Source organism: Armigeres subalbatus, unplaced genomic scaffold (assembly GCF_024139115.2).
Source record: "Armigeres subalbatus isolate Guangzhou_Male unplaced genomic scaffold, GZ_Asu_2 Contig1190, whole genome shotgun sequence".
NCBI lineage: Eukaryota > Metazoa > Arthropoda > Insecta > Diptera > Culicidae > Armigeres > Armigeres subalbatus.
Window position 1 is genome coordinate 93,816 of NW_026941946.1, and position 17,736 is coordinate 111,551.

Below are 17,736 nucleotides of genomic sequence, written 5' to 3' on the forward strand. Positions count from 1 at the left end.
TCGTAGTTTAAAAGTTTTACAGCATAATGGTACTACTGTAGTACTGCTGCAACAGTTCCGTTATGGTTCAGCAGTTAGTGTGCAGCAAATTAGCATTATGGGAAAAGTTGTTCGACATCATTGAGTACCTTCTTGGAGACCGGAAATGAATTGCTGTTAACACATTTTCTTCGTGATTGTCGTCATCGTTGTTCTTACCATAAAGTCAGGTGTGGTGAATTGTCCCACAGTTAGGCGGTTTTGAACTTATCCAATTTATTGCAATGAATTCCCAAATCAAATTTTTCCCTGTCAAAATGCAACTCATAGCGATGTCTCCCAGCAGGGTAGCTGAATTAATTCCGATTTTCTACCGTTTGGTTACGTGCTTGATATTGGCACTCTCTTCCGGACAGTCAGTGTGGCTGTATGGCACCTTCCGGCTTATGAAACGTCACATAGATCCGCCGGATATTGGCCAACCAAGTGCAAACTGGCCATAAAGCAAAAGCCATAAGCCAAGGATATGGCCGTGGAGAGCTTGATGAAATCGCACCAATCAATACCCGTAAATCTTCCGGTGTGTCTGACCCAATTTGTGTGCTGCATTTTCATCGTTCTTGATCTGGCACCAAAGGGGACTTCTCTGGGGCGAACTTTACAACTCAGATGGTTCTCACATCCGGTCGGTATCCACCCGGAGATGAAGATGATGATGAAGAAGAAGACAAACAAGAAGAGAGTGTTTATGTCAGATAGGTGCGGTTTATGAAACTGACTTCCATTCCCTTGGACGGTGTTGAGAGAGTGAATTTTTGAAGGCAAAAGCGATGACAAAGTGACTTCCGGAGGGCAATGGTAGTGTGGCTGCAGCTCGTGTCATTGCTGCAGGCACAGATGGTATTTATTTGGAATGACGTGGCTTTAGTCAGAGATGATAGAAGAGTAGTCGGTAAATTTGAAGAACTGCTTAAGCCTTTGAAGTATGGTTTGGAAAAAAAAATGCAACATAGGGTTCAGTGACGGGAAATGTCATATCGATGTCATGGGGCTAATTTGTTAATAACTTTTTTCACAAGTAATTTACAATCGTATGTTTTATATAAACATAAAGCACTCAAAGGATACTAAAAATTTGTCTAATAGGTCATTGCTCTAAAACTAAAATTGGCGGCGTGAGAGCCGAATTAGTGTCAAATGACATTAATGTCATAGGGTTGATAGGGTTGATCTGTAATTTGATGTTTCAAGTTTATTTTCATTATTAGTCCTATTTATTTCTCTTCTTCATCTTATTTTTGAGGAAGCTAAGTTTCATTTTTTTTTTTTAATTTTGTGGAGGAAAAGTTTTTTAATGAGATTTACATATCAAAAAGCTTTTTTATTATTATTGTCTTTATTAGGAGACTTTCAGCCCGAGGCTGGCTCGTCTCCATATCAAAAAGCTAATCAAGCCTCTTTGAACTGGTATTAAGGCTTCTGGAAACGCTATTTACGGCTTCAAGAGAAGTTCTTTCAAAGCTTCTAAAGAAATTATTAGAAAGCTTCTGGTAAGCTTTTTTGAAGCCATTTCAAAGGTTTAAAGGAGGCCTTTCAAAGTGGCTGGAGAAGGTTATTCTTAGAAGCTTCTCTAAAATCTTCCCACAGAGCTCTCCGGAGCTTTGGCCTTTTTCTGAAGCTTTGAAAGAGCTTTCCCAGAAGCTTTGAAAGAGCTACCCCAAAGGTAAGCTGCTGGAGAAGCTGTTTCAAAGCTTCTGGAAAACGGAGACGAGCCAGCCTCGGGCTCAAAGACTCCCTAATAAAGACATAAGAAAAAAGCTTCTGGAGAAGCTCTTCCAAAGCTTCTGGAGAAGCTCTTCCAAAGCTTCTGGAGAAGCTCTTCCAAAGATTCTGGAGAAGCTCTTCCAAAGCTTCTGGAGAAGCTCTTCCAAAGCTTCTGGAGAAGCTCTTCCAAAGCTTCTGGAGAAGCTCTTCCAAAGCTTCTGGAGAAGCTCTTCCAAAGCTTCTGGAGAAGCTCTTCCAAAGCTTCTGGAGAAGCTCTTCCAAAGCTTCTGGAGAAGCTCTTCCAAAGCTTCTGGAGAAGCTCTTCCAAAGCTTCTGGAGAAGCTCTTCCAAAGCTTCTGAAGAAGCTCTTTCAAAGCTTCTGGAGAAGCTCTTTCAAAGCTTCTGGAGAAGCTCTTTCAAAGCTTCTGGAGAAGCTCTTTCAAATGTTCCAAAGCTTCTGGAGAAGCTCTTCCAAAGCTTCTGGAGAAGCTTCAGTTTCGAGAAGCCTTTCAAAGCTTCTGGATAAGCTCTTTTCGAAGCTTCTGGAGAAGTTTCAAAGCTTCTGGAGAAGTTCTTCAAAGCTTCTGGATAGTTGCTCAAAGCTTCTGGAGAAGCTGTTTTAAGCTTCTGGAGAAGCTGTTTCAGCTTCTGGATAGCCTTTCAAAGCTTCTGGAGAAGCTCTTCAAAGTCGAGAAGCTCTTCAAAGCTTCTGGAGAAGCTCTTCAAAGCTTCTGGAGAAGCCTTTCAGCTTCTGGAGAAGCCTTCAGCTTCTGGAGAAGCTCTTTCAAAGCTTCTGGAGAAGCTCTTCAAAGCTTCTGGAGAAGCTCTTTCAAGCTTCCTGGAGAAGCTCAGCTTTTTCAAAGTTTCCGCTTCCTGGAGAAGCTCTTCAAAGCTTCTGGAGAAGCCTTTCAAAGCTTCCTGGAGAAGCTCTTTCAAAGCTTCTGGAGAAGCTCTTTCAAAGCTTCTGGAGAAGCTCTTTCAAAGCTTCCGGAGAAGCTCTTTTCAAAGCTTCCTGGAGAAGCTCTTTCAAAGCTCTGGAGAAGCTCTTTCAAAGCTTCTGGAGAAGCTCTTCAGCTTCCTGGAGAAGCTCTTCAAAGCTTCCTGAGAGTTTCAAAGCTTCTGAGATGTTTCAAAGCTTCTGGAGAAGCTCTTCTGTGCTTCCTGGAGAAGCTCTTTCAGCTTCCTGGAGAAGCTCTTTCAAAGCTTCCTGGAGAAGCTCTTTCAGCTTCTGGAGAAGCCTTTCAAAGCTTCTGGAGAAGCTTCAAAGCTTCTGGAGAAGCCTTCAAAGTTTCTGGAGAAGCTCTTCAAAGCTTCTGGAGAAGCTCTGAAAAAGCTTCTGGAGAAGCTCTGAAAAAGCTTCTGGAGAAGCTCTTTCATAGCTTCTGGAGAAGCTCTTCCAAAGCTGCTGGAGAAGCTCTTCCAAAGCTTCTGAGAAGCTCTTCAGCTTCTGGAGAAGCTCTTTCAGCTTCTGGAGAAGCTCTTCAAAGCTTCTGGAGAAGCCTTTCAGCTTCCTGGAGAAGCTCTTTCAAAGCTTCCTGGAGAAGCTCTTCAGTTTCCTGGAGAAGCTCTTTCAAAGCTTCTGGAGAAGCCTTCAGCTTCCTGGAGAAGCTCTTCAGCTTCTGGAGAAGCCTTTCAAAGCTTCCTGGAGAAGCTCTTTCAAAGCTCTGGAGAAGCCTTCAAAGCTTCCTGATAGCCTTCAAAGCTTCTGGAGAAGCCTTCAGTTTCCTGGAGAAGCCTTTCGCTTCTGGAGAAGCTCTTCAAAGTTTCCTGAGAAGCTCTTCAAAGCTTCCTGAGAAGCTCTTTCAAAGCTTCAGCCTTTCAAGCCTTCCTGGAGTAGTTCAAAGCTCTGGAGAAGCTCTTTCAAAGTTTCCTGAGAAGCCTTCAGCTTCCTGAGAAGCTCTTTCAGTTTCCTGGAGAAGCTCTTTCAGTTTCCTGAGAAGCTCCTTCAAGCTTCCTGGAGAAGCCTTCCAGCTTCCTGGAGAAGCTCTTCCAAAGCTTCTGGAGAAGCTCTTCCAAAGCTTCTGGAGAAGCTCTTCCAAAGCTTCCTGAGAAGCTCTTCCAAAGCTTCTGGAGAAGCCTCCAAAGCTTCTGGAGAAGCCTTCCAAAGCTTCCTGGAGAAGCTCTTCCAAAGCTCTGGAGAAGCCTTCCAAAGTTTCCTGAGCAGCCTCCAAAGCTCTGGAGAAGCCTTCCAGCTTCTGGAGAAGCCTTCCAGTGCTTCTGAGAAGCTCTTCCAAAGCTTCCTGGAGAAGCTTCCAAAGCTTCCTGAGAAGCTTCCAAAGCTTCTGGAGAAGCTCTTCCAAAGCTTCTGAGAAGCTCTTCCAAAGCTTCTGGAGCAGCTCAGCTTCCTGGAGAAGCTCAAAGCTTCTGGGAGGCCCAAAGCTTCTGAGAAGCTCTTCCAGCTTCCTGGAGAAGCTCCAGCTTCTGGAGCAGCCCTGAGAAGTTTCCAGTTTCCAGAAGCTCTTCCAAAGCTTCTGGAGAAGCCTTCCAAAGCTTCTGGAGAAGCTCTTCCAAAGCTCTGGAGAAGCTCTTCCAAAGCTTCCTAGAAAAGCTCTTCCAAAGCTTCTGGAGAAGCTCTTCCAAAGCTTCTGGAGAAGCTCTTCCAAAGCTTCTGGAGAAGCTCTTCCAAAGCTTCTGGAGAAGCTCTTCCAAAGCTTCTGGAGAAGCTCTTCCAAAGCTTCTGGAGAAGCTCTTCCAAAGCTTCTGGAGAAGCTCTTTCAAAGCTTCTGGAGAAGCTCTTCCAAAGCTTCTGGAGAAGCTCTTTCAAAGCTTCTGGAGAAGCTCTTTCAAAGCTTCTGGAGAAGCTCTTTCAAAGCTTCTGGAGAAGCTCTTTCAAAGCTTCTGGAGAAGCTCTTTCAAAGCTTCTGGAGAAGCTCTTCCAAAGCTTCTGGAGAAGCTCTTCCAAAGCTTCTGGAGAAGCTCTTCCAAAGCTTCTGGAGAAGCTCTTCCAAAGCTTCTGGAGAAGCTCTTCCAAAGCTTCTGGAGAAGCTCTTCCAAAGCTTCTGGAGAAGCTCTTTCAAAGCTTCTGGAGAAGCTCTTTCAAAGCTTCTGGAGAAGCTCTTCCAAAGCTTCTGGAGAAGCTCTTGCAAAGCTTCTGGAGAAGCTCTTTCAAAGCTTCTGGAGAAGCTCTTTCAAAGCTTCTGGAGAAGCTCTTTCAAAGCTTCTGGAGAAGCTCTTTCAAAGCTTCTGGAGAAGCTCTTTCAAAGCTTCTGGAGAAGCTCTTTCAAAGCTTCTGGAGAAGCTCTTTCAAAGCTTCTGGAGAAGCTCTTTCAAAGCTTCTGGAGAAGCTCTTTCAAAGCTTCTGGAGAAGCTCTTTCAAAGCTTCTGGAGAAGCTCTTTCAAAGCTTCTGGAGAAGCTCTTTCAAAGCTTCTGGAGAAGCTCTTCCAAAGCTTCTGGAATAGTTCTTCCAAAGCTTCTGGAGAAACTCTTCCAAAGCTTCGGAAGAAGCTCTTCCAAAGCTTCCGAAGAAGCTCTTCCAAAGCTCTTTCAAAGCTTCCGGAGAAGCTCTGTCAAAGCTTCTGAAGAAGCCCTGTCAAAGCTTCTGAAGAAGCTCTTTCGAAGCTTCCGGAGAAGCTTTTTCGAAGCTTCCGGAGAAGCTCTTTCGAAGCTTCCGGAGAAGCTCTTTCGAAGCTTCCGGAGAAGCTCTTTCGAAGCTTCCGGAGAAGCTCTTTCGAAGCTTCCGGAGAAGCTTTTCAAAGCTTCCGGAGAAGCTCTTTCAAAGCTTCCGGAGAAGCTCTTCCAAAGTTTCCGGAGAAGCTCTTCCAAAGCTTTGTAGCCGGCAAGGAGCGATCCGTCCTTAAAAGCACGTGGCTTAAGCGCCACTCCATTAAGGAGACCACGGCCCAAGTTAATTTGCCCGGATGAGACTCCTAAAGGGCGAGTCCATTTATTTCCCAGATAGGATTTACGGATCGTTCCAACTGGCTACGAGCTAATTCTTGCCAAACGGTATCACCCTAATTATCGCAGCATGCTTTACAGCCACGAAGCCACTCAGAGAGACGGTGAGAGCCCACCACACCTAATACACTCTAAGCGTGAGTGCGCCTATCATCATCGGCAGACTCTCTCCGCTCGCCTGCTCTTCTACAACGAATTGGAAGCATACAACATACCCAGTCAAACTCGCAAAGAAACACAGAGGACGGGACTCGCAACTATGATGACGCGTTGTGACGAAAAATACAATTAATGAACAAATTTGCTAGGGAAAGACTGTTTATTAAGCGACATGGAAAACATTAATGAACATTTATTTCCTTACTTCTAATAGGGACACATATTTATTGGGGGACAGTCGCATATGCTTCTATTTGTGTTGGTGTTCGTTCATACTATTCCCTAGCTGTGTGCGGTTTAATCTTCCCTAGCTTCTACTCTATTCGTGTGTGCTCTGTGCGTTCTGCGCTATTACGTGACGTCACAACTAACTTTCGCGCATCTCCTTCACATTCTGCGCTCCTGTTAACTGGTTAGGTGGTGGCAAATTAGCTCACGCACGCATGTGCACGGTCCGTGATGACGGACCCAATTACTTGTCGGCGGGGTAGCAGCTCACGACAAAGGAAAACAGCGCGATGGCTTTAGCGGCACATCCTTCAGTCTACGACTGGACAACAAATTCCTCCGCGGCGCCCTCCTTGGACGCCGCACTCCGTACAAAAAAAAATGGGAGACTCACCGTATCGATGGGGCTTACAGTCGATGACCGTTGGGCGGGGCCGATGCTCCCCGGGCAGGCAACGTTTGGCGATTGCTTCTCAATGAAGCGTGTTGTGAATCGCGATGGCGGTTTGCCGACGGGGTCACTTGATTGCCGGTAGCTTCCGTCCACTTAGAGGTCCCCTGGCCTCCTCGGACCGATATAGTGACGGATCGTCCGCTTCTGGCCGGTTGGCGACTGCCAGGAATCTTTCGTCCGTAGGGGATGAAGCGCGCGCTTGGGTGCGCGGAATTCGCTGCGGGTGAAATATAAAGCCAATCTGGCAGAACAACACATAACGAGCACAAGCACCGTCTCGCACATCTAGAGCACATTTTTACCTTTTGTTTCACATTAATTACTACAACCACACACGAATAACACGCACACTTGATTTGCCTACAGCAACTAGAGAACGAACAAATAATTTATTAATTAACTATATTTAACGCCACTTTAAATTATCCTACTTGTAACAAACGAAACACTAACAACAAACGCGTACTTCCAACTCCTTGGAGAATCACGGACGAAATGATCGAGTCTGTGAATCCTCAGATTAAGGAAGGTGGGACTCGGACACAACCGGAAGTACGTCATTTCCCGACCCCTTTGTGTACAATCGTGGCTTTATCGGCACGATTGATAACTTGACCAGATAGTCGCGCTGCTATCCCTTTCCCACCTTATCCAGGAAACAAATGGCCTCGACCTTGGAAAGCTTGGCTGCTTGATTAATGCTCGCTTGCCTATGTCAAGGGAACATTATATTTAAGTTTATTGGCGATAGAAAGATTTGTATACTTACAATCTAATTTATTTACAAAATCTATTTACAAACTATGTACAAAATTACTGAATGCTACAGCTTCCGGAGAAGCTCCTTCAAAGCTTCTGAAGAAGCTCTTTCAAAGCTTCTGGAGAAGCTCTTTCAAAGCTGAAGAATGTCATTCAAAGCTTCTGCAGAAGCTTCTTCAACGATTTTGGAGAAGCTCTTTAAAATCGTTCGGAAAAGTTCTTTTAAAACTTCTAGAGAAGTTCTTTCAAAGCTTCTGAAGAAGCTATTCCAAAGCTATTCAAAGCTTTTGGAGAAGCTTTTTCAAAACATTTTTAGTTTCTGGAGAAGCTCCTTTAAAGTTGCTCTTTCAAATGTTTTTTGGAAAGTTTTTCAAAGCTCTTTCAAATGTTTTTTGGAAAGTTTTTCTGGGATGACGCTGGAGATGCCCTGTCAAAGATTTTGGAGATGTTGCATGCTAATAAACATCGTTCATTAGCATGCAACATATATTTATGAGCTTTTAGAGTTATCTCATATGCCAAAATCTCAAGTTATAAATTGTACAGAACACCCCTATCAGAAAACTTCGTGACAACGAAAGTGCTTCCAATAGCAGTGAAAAGTGCGCCTTTAGCCTTCGACGGATGACACGATGTCAAGCTTCATTATCAATCTCTTTCCAACGGTACCAAGTCTTCATCGTTGTCGGCCTTCCCCATCGATGGTTAACGTCCCGATTGAACGGAGCCAATCGATGGGTTGACTTGACTTCCTTCTATTGGAAAGACAACTTGCGGGCTGTCGGCATGCCAGCGGTTAGCCTAAGGTCCGACACAGATAACGACGACACCACCGGCAACGACGAAGTTGTTGATGATAGTAATAAATTGTAAACATGCCAAGGTAAACCACAGGCCTTTTTCGATCGTTAGTTAGACGGAACGGGGGGTGGTTCTTTGCGACTACTTACCTCCCACCAGCACCACCGACATCAGGTTAATCGAGACGCCGTAGTTGGTTTCGTGATTTAGCCCTTTCAGGTAGACTTCTTCCTTGTGGTCATCAACTCGAGCTATCAACCGGGCCCCGTGCACGTCTATCCGCACCTGGAAGTGTTGGGTGGAGAGAAAGAGTGTTATCGCTTCGATCTAAAACCGGAGGAATTATGTGAGGGTGTGGACACCAAATTGCTACGATTACAGGAGAGATAGCTATGTGGTCATTAAAGGATGCGGTCTGGAAGAATGTAGTGTGTTTGTTGAAACACTGGTTACTCATCACATACAGAGTTGATTGGATTAGAATTTGAAATGTTTTGAGTTGAATTTCGGTCATAATTCCATTTTGACTGACAATGAAATCCCACCGCAGTGGATGGGCGCTGTCAGAATCCGAGGGAGAAGAATATTTCTCCAGGGACAGCAAAAGCTTATTCATACACGAACATGGGTGCGCATAAACAATTAGGTGTGCCGCTGGTAAGTTTTCAGCAGGGAATCTCGTGTAGGACGTGACTTTGGTTCACTTCAGGGCAGCGTTTCTCAAATGGTTGTAATATGCACATTGTTGAAAATTTGTTGCAATTGCAAATCATTAAGAAATTGATGATTATGCTTGAATTTGATTCTCATTTCGCACAGTATGACACTACTCATGTATAAGTAAATTAAACTAATAAAAGCTCTTACAATTGCAAACCACCGCAGTGATATTCACAACAATGCCACCCGTTTTTGAGGTAGGTTCTCGGGCATTGACTGCCAGCAGTGTAAATACTCACCATAACGCTGTGCCACTCGTCCCGGTTGAGGCCCTCGCCGACAGTCACGCTGGTCGAGTGGTTGCCAAACACGTGCACCACCTTCAGCTGGCCCTTCTCCACGATGACGTAGAGCGCGTACGGGTCGAGCTTGACACCGGCCGGGGTCTTCACGTTGTGATACACCAACAGTCCGTGCGGCAGTCGGGTGCGGAATTGGAATGATATTTCACGGCATAATCTGGAAATTTAATTAAACAAAATTTATGAGATTTGTGTCCTTGTGTGTCCATTTGTCCGCTGGTACTGGGCGAGGGAGGGCCCCAGGGGGGGGGGGGAGGGGAGACCTTTGCCGTACGTGGCGGATTGGTTTCGGACTCGGGTGGACAGCAATGAACTGAACCGATTTCCACCGGAAAGGGGTTTGGTTTTGGTCATTTGGATGGAACGACCAATGAATTATGATTTCGGATGTTTATGTTTAGGGACAAAAGAGCTGTTATTCGAAAACTAATCAGTGGGAATAACTGGTGGTCTTTTGGAAATAGTGAACATATCTTTGGGGCAAACTAATTTGGGGGATTTCCCCACGTTGATGTGGCCTCCCACATGCATTGGTAAAATTCTGAATAGAGAGAAGGTTTAGCCTGATTTTATTGTAATGTGTAATTGGTTGGTCAGCAAATTAATTTTATGATCATCAGATTGGGGATAAATATAGAAAAAACGCAAAAATAAGCACGCCAACAAAAAAAATGCTTCAAATTATCAACTATTATTAAAGTTGTATGACATGTGTATTGACCTTCCGGGACTCGCATGGTCCTGGATCACTCATGCAGCCCCTTTCTGTGAACGACAAGCGAGCTTTTTTCGAAGGTGTTGTACTTTTTACAACGGTGCGAGTCCCGGAAGGTTAAAATAAAATTTCTCAGCCCAAAAAAAAATACTTTAAAAATAATAAGTCAAGAAAAAAACCATTACACTGGGGTCGCTTTTTGCGCAATATTTTGTTCACAATCTTGACTTCATCCACCTTCATCTACAAATGCGTTGTTCTGCGCTTTCTTCAACAGAATGTTCTAGGCTTGTCGGTATTGATTCAAGAGCCCCAAAAAATTAAATTTATATTAAATTTGTTTTATATCCCCCCCCCCCCCCCTCCTTCAACTTTCCAAAAATATTGAGAGGGCGAAAAAAAAATTTTTTTTGAGGATTTTATTTTTTTAAATTTTGAACATTGTACATAACTGTTTTTATCTTGTTACGAAATATATTAGGGTAACCGTACCCTTAGTGGAGGTAGCACCAATAGTGGAGGTAGTGGGGTTTTAATGAGATTTATCATATTTATACACTTAACTATGGTTTCAGTTTATGCGTCGTGCTTCAAATATCATATTAAATGCAATTTATTTTAAGATTTCGCTTAAAAAACTATTGGAAACAATGATTTTCCTTAACAAAATTGACTCCCTTGCACCTATAGTGGTGCAATTGTACCAATAGTGGCGAGTCTCATAAGAAACCAATGGATAGCACCACTATGGGACCCAAAGTTAATTTTTACCGCCACTAAAGGAACCGTGTACCCATAGTGGTGGAAGCAATTTTTGGTAATTTTTTATGTTAAATGACATCTATCTCATTTTTGTTAGCAAATTTATTAGTTTATCCATTGATTAAGATATTAAAGCTGTAAATTTCCCATAATTATCAATTTTAAAAAAATATTTTCTTTTGTCGATCTACTAATACCTCCACTATTGGTACCGTTACCCTATATATAGACCATACATTTGTTACAAAGACTATTTTAATTGAAAATTCGAAAATATTCTATATCCTATCAGGTCCCGAATATTGAGGGGACTCTTGCTTACAGATTCCGTCCTCCCTTGCAATAGGTGGCCATTTCCATCCACGTTTTCAGCATTTATTGTTATCGGTGTCTGATGGCTTTTATATTGCTCGGCACACAATATCCAGCTGTGAGGCCGTCAGAATGATGAATTTTAGACATCATCTGCGTTATATCTGCCTATACACAACATGTTTCACAATAAAGTAGTACAATCGAATTTTGGTGCGTGGAACAATCCGGTTGGGTCTCCGAATATTTCGAAAACTCGCGAAGGTAGCCCTAGCCTCTCTGACTCGTGCTTCCATGTCGATCTTAATTTCGCCGTATGATGATATCAGACTGCCAGGATATTGAAATCCTCCGAACGTCAGAAGTAACAGGGAAGATGAAATCCTTGCCTCACATCAGCAACCACCCTTTCTGTCCAGTCCTGCCTGCAGCAGCGCCCGCCGCCTACTTACAGAGACACATACCGTTGATGGGACTCAAACTCCTCTGATTCTCTCTGTTGCTCAATCTTTGCTTCTCTATGCTCCTCAATCTTCCGTTCTTTTCGCTGAGTGCACAGCACACCCAAGTTGTTGTCGCCGGTTGCGATAAAAGCATTCTTCGTCGCCCACTTCTCTTCTACGCTACCACCTTCCAGAATATCAACGACCCGAGTTCCAAGTCCTCAATGAACGATTTCTTCACAGCTGGATCTTCCAGTCGGTCTATTTTGATTCGTCACCCGTAACTCCCGTAACGAGCAATGCGTTGTCGGATCTCGCCAATTAGAAGATGATAATGAAATGCGATTTCAGCGCTGCGTTTATTACGGGTACCGTCTCCACTTTCAGCTGATCTATTACCAGAGGAGCCAAATACTAGACTTCTCAACTAAAAGCGACTTCAGAGAAGTAAGTCAAACGCTGCTGGCTGCATACGGGAGAAACGGGCGCAGGTGGGCTCCACAGTCGACGATGGAAGGAAAGCCGAAATAGCCGTCAATAATAGCCTCTTCTACGATATTTCATGACGCATGATTGGAGCAAGGACAAATCTGTGGATGCCAGAGAAAGACGTGACTTGTCAGTCACTCACCGTACCAACTGATCAGCTGAAACTTCTTGAAGTTTTGACGACTTATCCTAATTCAGCTATAGGGAAAGGTTGACAATTCTCCGACGGCAGCAGGCAGGATTCCGCCGCACACGATCAAGTCAGAGCCATTCTGTCACGCTTTGCATCATTGAATTTCAATAGTCCCTCTAATAGGTACTAATTGACCACAGAGTCCTGCACAATAGAATGGCTAGAGGGAGGCAAGAATGGATGTATTATATCTCTGTTGCTGTTGCCCATCGAAATCGACGAAATCATGGACCGCTCTAACAGCCCACCACCATAGAGCAATCGAACGACCTCAACCCAGATGATGATACTGCCTAGTCAACGCAAAAGTGCTCTACCGTGTAGAGTAAACTGAATGACCTGGCCGTGTGACTGAATGAAACTCATCGACGTCAACAAGACCAAATCGTTGGATGTGAACAACTTAAACTGTGCGGTTGCCGGGCAAACAGTGGAGAAGTTTGAAAATCAAAACCAGCCAACAACGGGTGGCGGACCAAGATCAACATTTAACATGGAGATCCAATCGGTTCAGGCAATGCACCGAACCCCGAATACGCAATTCTAACATGAAATCTGTTATGTTATACGCCAGTAAGACTTGGTGTGTATTAGCAGAGATCACATGGATTTGCGAGTATTCATCAACCGATGTCTTCGTCCATCGAAATCCGATATCAACAGCATCTCTACAATGTGAATGGACGTAGGCCGGTCACACACCACGTAAGAGCGGAGAAGAAATCTGCAAGCAAGCGCTGGACAGGAATCCGGCAGAACATCGTAGCACAGGCAAGCCTAGGATCTCCTGGCGACGAAACCTTAACAGAGAAATAAACGAAGTCGGTAGCAATCAGACTTGGGCCGAAGTCAAGGATGGAGATCTTTTACGTTGGCCCCTAAAGGTACTCAGAACATACGTACATGGGTGCTGAGAAGGAAGCCAACCTCGATGTCGTAAATGTTATTTTGATTAGCTGTTTTTATAAAGAAATAGAGATTTATTTAGATTATTTTAAAACTTGTTTGGAAAAATGTTTTATTTTTCATAAAACTCCCAATAATCAAGGTTTTTTTTAGTGTATTGTACCTTTGCTTGAAGTAAGGTAAACGAAAATCTGCAACCAAACACCTGAGAAGACATCTCAGAACGTGTGGGGGTAGGGAAGCGCCCAGACAGCAACCGCAGTGCTTGATATGATGCTTCACCGATTCTACTTCACACTTCACATGTATTCCGTATAGTCCGGGAAGTCTGCAATTTCAAACCTTTGCAAGAACTTCATAAAATAGTCATGTTCAAACAACACGTCTGTGATTTCAAAAGTACATCTGACCATTGCCCCCATTTATTCAACCAGTTTGAGTTTCATACTTGACTTTAAAAAAAGTTTTTAATTCTGGCAGCACTAAACATTTTGTTGTTATTGTTTCAACAGTTAACAGTCCATCAGCAAAACAGCACTTTTCAAAAAGAAGAAAAAAAAAACAAATATTCTACAGAAATAAGTTCCACATTTTTTTTTAATTATAAGTTTATGCTATATTCACTACTGGATAAATATGTTACAAATATTCATAATCTTTGCTTTATCTAAACATTCTTTGCTATAATTTTCCATTAAAATTTTAAATTTTCCATGAAATAATTGCATTTGGACTTTTTTTTGTTTTCTTGTTATTTTTTTATCTCCCCCCCCCCCTTGTACCTTCCGAGAGCTGTCGAACATAAAATAAATTTAATATTTGTATCGGCCTTATTAATGGAATTACAGTGATTGCTAAATTTTACAAATTCGCAGTCAACTTGAGAGTTTTGATGGGCTCGCTATGTGCTTTTCGTTGACAATTGGAAACAAATCGGAACACGTAGGCTGCGGAACTCAAACTCAAACTCAAACTCAAACATTCCACTTGGATAATCGACTTTTGTCGCCCTAAATCGTGAAACAAATGCACTGTTAGTGCAGCGAAGGGGAAATTTGTCGTTGTTGTTACTTGACCCCAGACTCATTAAGAAAATGCGGTCCATGTAAACATGCTGCAGAGAATTCAGGAGTCGCGCCTCTATTTTGTTAGGCAGTCTACTGCACTCTTTTTCGATGGTATCTATTGAAGCGAAGCCGCGTCCTCTCTGGAGTGGCCTCAGCCATCTCCAGCTCCTAGGGAATGTGATATTGTCGGTGGAGAGAAGAACAAGCTCTACCTTAACTCTAATTTATTAATTCTAATTACGATGTGTATATACATTGTCAGGTAACTATCGAGAGGTAAATATTCATAATTATTTACCTGTCGATGAGCTGCCTGTTTTTATCATCCTAAACTACCTACCTACCGGGTAGTTGGTAAAGGACAATGTAGTGGTAGATCACCACACTATCTACATTCCGATAGCCCGGTCAGGCTCAATATATCTTTAACTCCAGGACCGGATATAGACGACAGTTTGTGTGGCCGACAGTTTGTAGGGGGCCCAAAATGTACAAAAAACGTTGGTTTTGGTACATAAGGTTTTGTAGGGGCCTGGAGACACGCCCCCGGACCCTGTTCTGAAACAGGTGTTTTTTTAGCGCTTTTGGTCAGATGTTATCCCGGATTCAAGAGTCCGTCCACAAAAGGATTCATGGATTCTGAGGGAATGATTTTTCCTGATGCTGAGTGCCATAAGATCGCTCAATACTATTACTCCTCCTACGATCGCACCATCGCCAGTCAACATTTATTTCACCAAATACTTGGACTCCACGTTACCAAACTTGCCCATTTCTGGCAATGCGTTAGTCCACGATGTCCATCTCTTGTACAACTCGTCAACAATTTCAACGGCCCAGTCGCACCCGGAGCACCACAGATCCTATACCTACCTGATTTTTTCCTAACGCCGTGAACGGAGCAAATGAGCAAAACGGATCAAACGGCGTCATGACCAATACTGAGGACTTTCCTTTTTGTTTTTTGGTTTTCGGTGCTGCTCTAACGAAGTTTCTGTACTCGATAGAGTAGCAACCGATAACGTACATCTATTGATGAGGATACCAAATAACACCCAGCACTTTTTCATTTTCGGTACTCTTGTCTACGTGGAAATTCACAGACTCGGTGATTACTGCTTCCAAAAGATATTTTATTTACAAGATAAAGATTGTCGCTGTCGTCGCTGTCCGGAATATTTTTTGCTTGCGATGATAGGGCAATAAATGTCAATGTAGGAAAAATCCATACGATTTGACAATTCTGTCCCCAACATGTTTCGGACAGCAGAACAAAGGGAACCGAGGCGACAATCTTTATCTTGTAACTCAAATATATTTTTTGCTTCCCCTAAACCTAAAAGTACCAGCGGGAAATTTAATGCCCAATTTCAAACTTCGACCCCCGCTACATCGTTGACGGGCATGCCATTTACGGATATGCAGCGACAGAGCTTATGAAGAGTGGCCAAACCTCTGGATCACCTCGGAAGAGTTGAAGGAGTGGGCCTCGTCAGAAACGATTAAAAAAAATCTGATTCTGTTTGCTGAATCCGAAAGGTCTGCTGTCTCTGTAATTTCGGCAAACCTCCACGTGGATCCATAATTACCATGTTATCCCATGCTTTCGATTACTGCATGTCAGTCTCATTATCTATTTCTTCGTCGAAGTCATCTTATTCACGATAATGTTAAGACTTGAGTTTCTGGAATTTTTCACGAAGAGGCTAACACTGTTGCAAAAAGTCTCCCTCTTGTTTTTTCTTCTCGATTATCTCATATACTAGTCTCGTTTAGACAGCTTGGAGCTGAAATAGATGTATCTAAGCACCTATTAGTTTGTATGTATAATGACTAAAATCCTCCTTTTAAAAAAATAGAAATTTTCCATTAAAAATAAGGAAATTGTCAATAAAGAAATCAGGGTATAAGCAATAAATAAATATAAAATTTTCTTTAATAATTTCCATAAACAAATAAAAACTTTTCACAAAACAAAAATAAAATAGCACTTTTAAAAGAAAAAAATGCAATTATAAAAGAAGAATATTCCATGAAGAAATCAAAATGTTTCTTTGAAGAAAAAAATTCAAAATTTCCATAAATAAATCAATATTAGCAATAAACAATTAAAAAAATTTACACTAATTTTTTTTTTTCTCAAGAAATTGCAATCCACAAAAAAAAAACAATGAAGAGCAATAAAAAAATATGAAAATTGCTATAAGAAAGTACAGAAAAGCAATAAAAATGAGCTATTTTTTTCCATAGTTTACTCCTTCTTCAATCTTGTCAGGCCCAAATTTTTCTAAGCGGTATTACCCAGTAAATTTAATAGATTCCATTTGTTTTCGTTATAAATATTGGAGAAATGGTAAAACAAGTTGATTTTTTTATCTAGCATGCATACCGCGATAATAACGAAGATTTCATCGATAAAAACCTAAATCCACGCAACTGCCCACATGAGCGGCCCATACATTTTGGGCAGTAATGAAGCGGAAGCTTAAGAAAAGTGGGAAAAGTGGAAAAACAGCTCGGGACGCGACTCAGATGACCAAAATGGGGAACAAATGTGCCAAGGAAGTTGACTCCGGAGGTGTGCAACTTGTGATGAGAGGAATAAAGAAGAAGGTGCGAATTTTCACTAGAAACAAGAAGAAATTATTTGTATCAATATTTTTTCCTTAAAGTACAGTGAATTACCCTTGTTTTAATGTATTAACCTTATTTGTACGTCAATCCGTTACCGAGATACAGATGATTTTATTATTCCGGATTCTAAATGGACATAGCTTTATTCTGGATTATCCAAACCATCTTTGAGTTCAGAACATGCGCTGCGGATCGCACTTCTCTAGTTTTTTTGGCTCTAGAAGCTTGAATATGTACCTACGCTCAAGGCAAAAAATTCGGCTCTTTGATTTAACTCAATCTAAACGATTTTATAGCCTTAACTAAGTAAGTTCAACTAATAGAGGGATATATGGATTTTCTAAATCTCATGACAAACTGTCAAAAAAAAGCACGCAAGAGCCACAGGAGCGCGTGCACTGAAAATACACTGGAGTGTTTTCATTGGAGTATATTTTCAGTGCGCGCGCTCCTGTGGCTCTGACGTGCATTTTTTTGACAGTTTGCCATGACATTTATAAAATTCAAACATCCCTTTATTAGTGAAACTTACTTAGTTAAGACTATAAGATCGTTTAGATGGAGTTAAATCAAAAAGCAAAATTTGTTACACTGAGTGTAGGACAACACTGCTAAACAATGTCCATAACATATTCCTAAGACCAAATGACATGCACAGATGGTTTTGGGTTATCCTGGGTCATCAAAATCAGAACTTGTGATCTACAGCCATGACACTAGATTTTTTTCGTCACTAGAAGCTTGGGTATGCATTTCGCCATATCCATAACATATTCCTGAAGACCAAAGAGACACAGTTAGCTAATCCAGAATATTTAAAAACTATCTAACAATGTCTTTTGGTCTTACAGGAGATGTAATTCCAATATTGGATACATATCGAAACTATGAGCAACGAAAGAAGCTTTCAAAGCAGCTTAAGTCCCGGAAAGTTTAGAATATATCAAAATTATCTGACGATGTATAAGAAGCTGTAATGCTGATGGTAAAATATATTTGGAAACTTTGAGTAACGAAAGAGCTACTTTCACAGCTGTAGATTTCAAGGTTCGGAATCAAGGATAGTTTGGATGACCCAGAATATTCCAAAACTATTTTACGATATCTGTTGACCTCTCTAACTAGCTTTCAACTAGCTGTAGATTTCAAGT

The 17,736-nt window shown here is 42.1% G+C and overlaps 1 pseudogene; it reads right to left on the reverse strand.

Moving 5' to 3' along the window:
- Positions 1-17,736, reverse strand: part of LOC134202362 (axotactin-like) — a 218,256-nt pseudogene that overhangs the window by 72,268 nt on the left and 128,252 nt on the right.